Consider the following 9,826-nt stretch of genomic DNA (forward strand, 5'->3'; position numbering starts at 1 on the left):
TAGTGGACGTAAGCCTTTGGCTAAACTACTTAAATTCTTGTGTTCTTTCTTTCTTTCTCTACGATCGTCTAGCATTTACTTAAGTATCATGTACACGATCATTTAGTTCCTATTGCATATTTTACACGATCGTTTAGCTTCGCATTGTATCGTCTATACGATCATCTAGTTCCTCAACTATCGTCTATACGATCATTTAGTTCTTTACGACTATCGTCTACACACGATCGTCTAGTTTCTCGTACTATCGTTTACATAATTGAACTATCGTTTAGTTCTTTGGTGCTTCGTCTACATGATTGAATTGTCATCAGGTAAATGATTGAAGAGTTTTGAAGCTTAAAGCATACAGCCTTCCCTGAGTCTTGAAGTGTACTTGATTGTTAATTCTGAATAGTTTGTGACTACAAACAAGAGGATCATAGTTATCTGGGACAACAAGTGGTATCAGAGCAGAGAACAGTTCAAGACAGATCGAAGATTTAAATTCTTGCATACTTCAAATCAGATAAGTCAATCTGGAAGTTTAAGAATGGCTATAACTAGGTATGAAATCGAGAAGTTTGATGGTAAGACAGACTTTGAATTGTGGAAAACGAAGATTAAGGCAGTTTTGGGACAGCATAAGGCACTTCTGGCCATTACAGACCCTAGAAAATACCCTGAAACACTCACTAATGCAGAGAAAAGAGACAATAGAGGTAAATGCTTATGGAACTATTGTCTTGAATGTTACATACAGTGTTTTGAGGCAGATTTTTGACCAGCCTACTGCTTATGACCTCTAGAACAAACTAAACGAGATTTATCTCAACAAAGACTTACCAAATAAAGCCTTCTTGACGGAAAGATTTTTCCCATACAAGTGGATGTTGCAAAGTCTCTCACTGATAATTTGAATGAATTTAAGAGACTGTCATCAGAATTCAAATTAATAGGAGACAATATTGGGGAATACTTAACTCTCTACCAAGATCATTTAAAGATGTCAAGACAATCATGAAGTATGGTAGAGAAAGAATCACTACAGAAGCAATAATTTCTATAATAAGAGTCAAAGAACTAGAGTTGCAGATGAGCAAGAAAGATCAGCAAGGAGGAGAAGACTTATTTTCAAAGGGGAAAATAAAGAACAATGGGAAGGGAAAGCCGAATGGTGGTGACAAGTCTAAGATCAAGTGTTATTTTTGCCACAAACTAGGACACGTGAAGAAAGACTAATATGCCTTGAAGAGGAAGGTGAACCAATAGAACAAGGGAGGAAAACAGATTGAGGCTGCTGTGGGAGAAAATTCCCTTGTGTATTCAGATGCCTTAACTTCCACTGAAGAGTGTGGAAAGCATAATTCTATGGAGACTCAAAACTAGGTGATAGATTATGGCTGTTCAGCCCATATGACACCATCTAAAGGATGGTTTCGTACCTACAAGAAGTGGGATGGAGGGCTGATCTACATGGGAGATAACAATACTTGCAGGGCTGTTGGAATTGGGTCTGTTTCCTTGAAGATGCAAGATGGTTTAGTGAAGTTGATTAGAAATGTGAGGCATGTTCCTAAATTTAAGAGAAATCTCCTATCATTGGGGATTTTTTACTTCATTGGCTGTGAATACAGAGGAGTTGGAGATACATTTGAAATAATTAAAGACTCAAAAGTAGTGTTGGTGGCAACCAAAATTAATGGCTTGTATGTCATTAAAAATGTGCAAATGGCACATGCGGCCTTGACGACAACTGATGAAGAACCCACAGAAGATGAGCTATGGCACAAAAGGCTATCTCATATTAGTGTGAGAGGGCTGCAAGTTCTCTCAAAATAGGGGATTCTTCCTAAAAGTGTTGGATACAGCTTGAAGTTTTGTGAACATTGCATACTTGGCAAGGCAACAAGGCAAGGTTTCCCTAAAGGACAACACACCTCTAAGAAGATACTTGAATATGTACATTCTAACTTATGGGGGCCAGCACACTCTCCTTCACTAAGTAGAGAAAGGTACTTTCTTTCCTTTGTTGATGATTACTCAAGGAAGAGTTGGGTTTACTTTCTAAAAACCAAAGATGAAATGTTTAATAGATTCAAAGAACTGAAGACCTTGATTGAAAAGCAAACCTCTAAACATATTTAACACTTGAGAACTGACAATGGTTTAGAGTTTTGTGGAGAGGAGTTCAACTTGTTTTGTAGGGAAAATGGCATTGTGAGGCACAGAACAGTGAGGTATACACCTCAACAAAATGGAGTTGTTGAAAGATTGAACAGAATAGTGCTTGAAAGGGTTAGATGTCAGTTGTCCAATGCTCTTTTGCCTGAGAAATATTGGGCCAAAGTTATTTCCTACATGATCTACACTCTAAATAGGTGCCCACATCAGTCCATTGAGTTGAAAACTCCAGAAGAAAGGTGAATAGGATATCCTCCCAAGCTGGAACACTTGAAGGTGTTTGGATGTATAGTGTGCATCAAAGCCAAGGAAAGATGAAACCTAGGGTTGTCAAATGCATGTTTTTAGGCTTTATACTGGGGAAGGGTTTTAGACTATGGCATCCTGTTGAGAAGAGTGTGTTAATAGCAGAGATGTTGTGGTCAGAGAAAATGAGATGTTTATGATGTCCGAGAAACCATCTACATCCATGTCTAAACTAATAGCATAAGCATTGAGATGAAGCCTCAGACTCTAGAAGTTAAAGGAGATGACACTGCTGAGACCATTGAACTTGTGTCAAATGAACAAGTAAAGACACATGGAGATTTACAGAAGTATTCCTTAGCAAGAGACAGAACTAGAAGAACCTTATGCCCCCGACAAGATATCAAGAATCTGACTTTATCAAGAATCTGACTTTGCTAATGTTGCTTTAAGTGCTGCCATTTCATTAAGTAACAATAAACCCACCAGTTTTGAGGAAACAACCAATAGCTCTGATGCTAGGTAGTGGATTGAGGAAATGGATGATAAAATGGAGTCCCTCAACCAAAATGATACCTGGAAACTAGTACCTTTGCCTAAAAGGTACAAATCTATTTCATGTAAGTGGATTTACAAGTTCAAAGAAGAAATTCTAGGGGTTCAAAAGTCTAGATGCAAGGTAAGACTAGTTGCTAAGGAGTTCACACAAAAGGAAAGGATTGATTACATTGAAGTCTTTTCTCCTATGATGAAACACACATCTGTTAGGCTACTTCTCTCCTTAGTGGTTCAAAAGGACCTGGAGTTAGGCCAATTGGATGTGAAGATAGATTTCTTACATGGATTGTTGAATGGGACTATTTACATGAAGCAACCTCAAGGGTAAGTGAAGAAAGGAGAAGAATATTGGGTGTGTCTACTAAATAAGTCTATCTATGGGCTTAAGCAATTACCAAGGTGTTGGTATGAGAAATTTGATGAAGTGATCTCCAAATGGGATTCAAAAGAAGATTCTATGATTGATGTGTGTATATACAAAAACAGCTTCAAGGAACCAGTTTACCTACTTCTTTAGGTAAATGATATGTTGCTGCCTGGAAGTTCCAAGGAAGAGTTGGGGCAAGTCAAGATACTCCTAAAGAAAGAGTTTGACATGAAAGACCTATGGGAATTTAGAAGGATTCTAGGCATTGAAATTGAAAGAGATAGAAGACATGAAAGATTGCATGTGAGTCAATCAGAATATTGTGGAAAAATACTAAAAAGGTTCAAGATGGATGGTGCTAAGCCTGTTGGTACTCCACTTGCTCCTCATTTTAAACTTTCAGCTGCAAACCGTTCTAAAAGCACAGATGATGATCACATAAACCATATAAAGGTTGTTCCCTATTCCCAGGCAGTGGGATCTCTAATGTACCTAATGACTTCAACAGACCAGATCTGTCCTATGCTACAAGTTTGGTCAATAGGTACATAGCAAATCCTGGTAAACGACATTGGGGAAGTAGTCAAATGGATAATGAGGTATCTTTGTTCATCAAAGGAAGTAAGGATCTTATATGGATAAAATAAGCCTTCCGATGATGAAATGTATGGTTATGTTGATGCTGATTATGCAGAGGACTTGGAGAGGAGGCACTCACTATATGGCTTGAAGGAACTTTTATCAAAGAGAACCTATGAATGGAAGCAAGATCGTTCCAAATTCATTATGACGGAAATACAAGCATTCATAAACATCCAAATAATTATTTATTTCAAAAAAAATTATGGCATGCTTCTAACAATAAATACATAGGAACGAGAGACTTACCTTTGAAAAACTAATCTTCTATTTTTCTCTCGCTCTCATCAGGAACTGGAACCAATACCTCTCGCTATCGCTGCAATCGTCTACCCAAATCTCTTGTTGTCACTAAGCAAACGAACAGTCTTATCCATGAACAAGCAACAACTGGGACACCACCACTCAGTGACCTTAGTATTCTCAGAGTGAGAATCTAGGAGGTGTGGGCTTTGTTGGATTTGGTAGAGGGAAGGAGAAAAGAACGATCGCACTCAACGACCAAGCAAGTGGGAGAAGTTTGTGTCTATCGTATAAACTTGTGATTGATCGTTTAGTAAAGGTATACAATCGTTTAGGTAATGTAGCTTGATCGTTTACACGATCGTTGAGTGAATCTTGCTCAAGCGTGTGATGGCTTAGTAAAAGCTACACGATCGTTTAGGAAACAATGCGTGTACAAGATCATTTAGACAAACACTTAAGGCTATCGTGTAGGCTCTCATGAGCTAAACGATAGGCAGTGTGCAACCAATGAAGTAATATTACAATTCTCTTTTAAAATGAAAACATTTTTCATTTTATCCTTCAGTTAAGAAACTGAATAAAATCTCCCACCTTCACGCACAGTTAAGGAGAAAACCACCAACAATCATCTCATAATTGTTTTAATTATAAATAAATATAATAACTAACTTATCATATTATATTTATAACCTATAGTTTGAAACCATAGTTCTTTTCTCCATTACTTGGTATAAATCATATTTATATCATTTTCCTCCAATTAATGTATCTCATACATCATGTCAATTATATCATATATAACTGAACAAGTTTAATCATATTATATATAATCAAACTCTCTCTTGTCAATTTGAACACTTCAAACTGACCCAAAAACTAATTCTCAACTTAAATCTATTGAACTACCAAGTGGACCTTATAAATCTATAGCTTAAAGCTCCAACGGTACGTGAATAGCTGACCAAACTCTTTAGCCATGAGATTCACCATCCATTAACTATTGGGTACTCCATTAAAGACTGACAGTTGCACTCTTCTCACAACAAATATATTTTCGTGTCCATTGGATATAACCAGTCAACAGTACGATAATCCTTCACAGATGATCGTAAGTATAGCTGGGCCAAATTACCGTTTTACCCCTGTAGTTACATCTAACTCCTTAAATACCACCGATCTCTCTAATGAATAATACATCATAGTCCTACTATGAGTGGACACCTCTCGGGCTATGAGAAGATGTATGGCACCACATCGTTCAAGCTCTAGAATTAGCCCTTGAGGGAGCAATCTATCTACTTACCTCTGCTTCAGGGAATGAGTGAATTCCATCTTGTGTAGTTGAGTTCTCAGCTCCCAAATCAGACGAATCCCAAAAGTGCTAGGTTTGAGTCGGTAATTTGGCCATTCACACCCCATGCAAATCAAAGGACTACCCTTAAAGGCAGGAGTTCCCAACCAACTCACGATTAAGGTCATGTTATCTATGGTCATCCTAGTGAAGTGAAGTCTCTGTGATGAACGACGTTATATAACGAGATTAAACACTTCATGGTCTGGTCTTATACAAACTCCTTTGTATAGGACACCCCCGTTCGCATGTCTTCACATGAATGATCAGGATCCTACCATCTGTAGCACATCACAACACTTATAACAATCTACAAAGCGGGTTGCATCCGTAGTGTCACCAAGATAAAGTTTCCCTCCTATATCCATATACTACAGACCATTTAGGTTATTACTTAAGGCATGATCCACTTATATGTCTCCACATACATACTTGAGTTATAATGACAACCAAGGATCTTAGTTTATTGGTTTGTGGTAAAGCAATTAAAACATCTCATGTTTCATAGACAACAGTGAAGAAAATATCTCATATTATTACATCACAAGCGTTTGTTCAATACAGGTGTTTACAAATTACAGGATCAAATGAGAGTTTAGGGCATCAACCCCAACATGGCTATGTTTTCCTATGGGGAAACAACCTGATAAGTTGGAAGGCTAGTTTGCAGTCTGTTGTGGCCCTTTCCACAACAGAAGTTGAGTTTATAGCACTGTCTGAGGCTGTGAAAGAAGGTTTGTGGCTGAAAGGTTTACTAAACAATTTCAACATTACACAAACAAAGGTAGGAATATATTGTGATAATCAAAACAAAATCTACTTATCTAAAAATCAACAGTTTCACAGCAGAACCAAGTACATTGACATCAAGTACCATTTTATCAGACATGAGATTGAGAAAGAGGAAGTTGAGATAGTAAAAATACATACCTCAGACAATGCAGCTGATATGCTGCCAAAACAATTTCACTAAGCAAGCTTGGTCAATGCTTGGACCTCCTCGGATTCGAGTTACCTGAAAAAGATTAGCTTAAGTCAGCTAAACATGCAAAGATGGAAAGGTACTTTGGATGCTTACGAAGGTGGAGATTGTTACAGAAAGAAACGAAGACAAGAAATGAAGTTACAGGCAGTTGAATGTTGCCATCTTCTTTCTGTTATGTTTTTTGTAACCACTAGAGCTTCGTCATTGACATTGAGCGCTTGTATAAAAGAAAACAAATGAGAGAATAGAATGAGAGAGAGCAAGGCATTCATTCTATAAGAAGTTCAAAGAAGAAGTAATAAAAGAGACCCTCTTGATTTGCACAGTGGATGTAGGTCTTTGGCCGAACCACTTAAATTCTTGTGTTCTTTCTTTCTTTCTTTACGATCATCTAGAATTTACTTAAGTATCGTGTACACGATTGTTTAGTTCCTATCGCATCGTTTACATGATCGTTCAGCTTTGCATTGCATCGTCTATACGATCGTCTAGTTCCTCAGTTGTCTTTTATACGAACTTTAGTTCTTCACAACTATGGTCTATACGATCGTCTAGTGCCTCGTACTATCGTTTACATAATTGAACTATCGTCTAGTTATTTGGTGCTTCGTCTACACGATTGAACTGCCATCAGGTAAATGATTGAAGAGTTTTGAAGCTTGAAGCATACAGCCTTCCCTGAGTCTTGAAGTGTACTTGACCATTAATTTTGAGTGGTTTGTGATTGCAAACAAGAGGATCATAGTTATCTGGGACAACGAAAACCTATAGAACAGGATTTGTTCAAATAAGGTCGTTATCAAACTCAATCAACTAAAACTAAAAAATGTAACGAAACTCATGAAATGAAGATAAACAAATAAGCCTATCAAACTTCACATCTTTATTGTGCTCCTAAAACAATCGCAATATTCAACAAGAATTACAAACTAATACAAGCACATATTTGAAAATAAAAATGTAAATAAACTAGTAATACACTGGGAAGAAATATTTACTCAAGTTTACAAGTCAATCAATATTCAACATCCAGAAAATACTTTTAAGCTCACATTATAAATTATAGAGTTTGCATGATAAATTAAGCATCCTACCCTTATTGCTTCCATATTTTCCATGAAGTAAAAAGTATTAACTTTTTGATCCTGTCTAGATAAATATATTACATACAGTTGGCAATCTTACACATAAGCCTCGGGTCCAGGCCAACAAGGTATTCTAAAAGCTTCAATTAATGAAAGAGAACAACCGAACACAAGGGTATTCGACACAGATAAGAAAATATTATTCAAAATAATTTCTAATGAGCAGGTCGCAATGGAAGATATTCCATAAGGAAACTCATAAGGCCAACATGATAAAAAGATACCAGCCAGCAGATAAAATAAGCATTTAGATCCTCTAGTTAGTATATATAAAAAATAGGCTTGCTCTTAGATTTGAACATGTTAATCCATATATATCTTGCAAGATAAGGGTTTAAAATAAGATTGAACATTCTGATACATCTCGTACATCTATATCAAGTATGTTATACATTTACTAGAAATGTAAATACAAAAGAAATTATGTATGATGAAAAAGTAACACTAACATACTCATGAAGAAAGACAAGATATAATTTCAACAAGACTATAAAGATGTTATCTAGAAACGAAGAGTTGATTGTCGGAATTCCATTTATAACAATCACAGCATGTCAAGCCACCCATCCAATGAAACCTGTAGGCCTCTACCTCTGTAAATCTTTGTTGACGCATGAAATTGACAACGTAAAGGACACAAAAGAATTGAAGGCCTTCTAGTACGAAAAGAGCGCTACTTCATAGGAAATACAGAACTCCACTGCTCCAGTAGAAGAGAAAAACCCCAACTTACCCTCTGCCCACTGGAATGACCATTAGCAGTGGACGTTCGTTGATCCAAAAATCACCCAACATTCTACTCAAAGGCTTCCTCCTAAGCACAAATTAATTTGAAATTTCATAAATTTCAAATAAAAAAGAGATGCAATTTTGAATTTCATAAATTCAAAAAAAAATTAATTTTAAATTAAATTAAATTCATTTTAAATCATTTTAAATAAAACCAATTCTAATAATTAATTAAACAATTTAATTAATTTAATATCAAATGTTAAATTAATCAAACACCTATCACGAACATGAATCCCCATTCATGTACATATTTAAATTATATTTAAATATTTTCAGCTCTCCAATTTGTTTAATTTCATAATTAAACATCAAATTATATCGCATATAATTAATTATAATTCCCTAAACTGAATTTGAACATTTCAAATTCTCTCAATATACTGTTTCAAGGTTTAGTCTGATATGAGCTAGAAGATGACCTAATGAACCTACAAATCACGAACTCTAACGATCCAAGATTAACCAGCTAAACTCTTTAATCCAAATAACCAACATTCGTTAACTATCGGGACACTCTACTAAAGCCCAGTAGCTGCACTCTTCTCACTGTAGATATATTTTATCCACTTGATTTAACCATGATTAGTAAGTCGATCTTTCACAGGTTATTCATAATAACAGTTGGGTAAAAATTACCGTTTTACTCATGTAATTACATCTTGCTCCTTCAGTTCCACCGATCCTCTAATGAACAATTGGTTTGTGATCCAACTACCAAATTGAGTCCCTCTCATTCCAACGCGAGGGTGGGGCCCATTGTTCAAGATTCGGAGTCAACAACTTAAGAGAATAACCTATCTATTATCCCTAGAATCGGGTAGGAGTGAATTTCATCTCGTAGGACTATGTCCCCAACTATCTAATCCGTTTTCCTCTAAAATGGGGGGTTTATTGAGTCGATGATGTTAAGCCACTCTCACCCATGCAGATTAAAGAATAATTCCGAATAAACAAGAGTTCATAGTTAGCTCAGGATTAAGATCAAGTTACCTAGGTCACCGAATTGAAATAGTTAGTCTTATCAGTTAACGACGTTATAAAGTAAATATGAGTATTTCGTGGTTCAATCTTATGCAAACTCATTGCATTGGATGCCCCCACTCGCATGTCTGCACGTGAATGATTCAAGATCACATCGTTTGTATCAAATACAAAGTGGGCCCCATCCATAGTGTCCCCAGGTTAAGGTACCCAGCCTTATCCCTATACTATAGACCGTTTTAGCTATTTACTCAAACTTGATCTACTTGTATGTCTTCAGATATAGTTCAAGTATTCATGTCATAGTCAGTGCTTCTTAGTTTACTTGATTTAGGCTTTATAAAGGTGCAATT

The sequence above is a fragment of the Benincasa hispida genome, chromosome 5 (assembly GCF_027475165.1).
Source record: "Benincasa hispida cultivar pf3 chromosome 5, pf3_genome.v1.1, whole genome shotgun sequence".
In the NCBI taxonomy this organism is placed as follows: domain Eukaryota; kingdom Viridiplantae; phylum Streptophyta; class Magnoliopsida; order Cucurbitales; family Cucurbitaceae; genus Benincasa; species Benincasa hispida.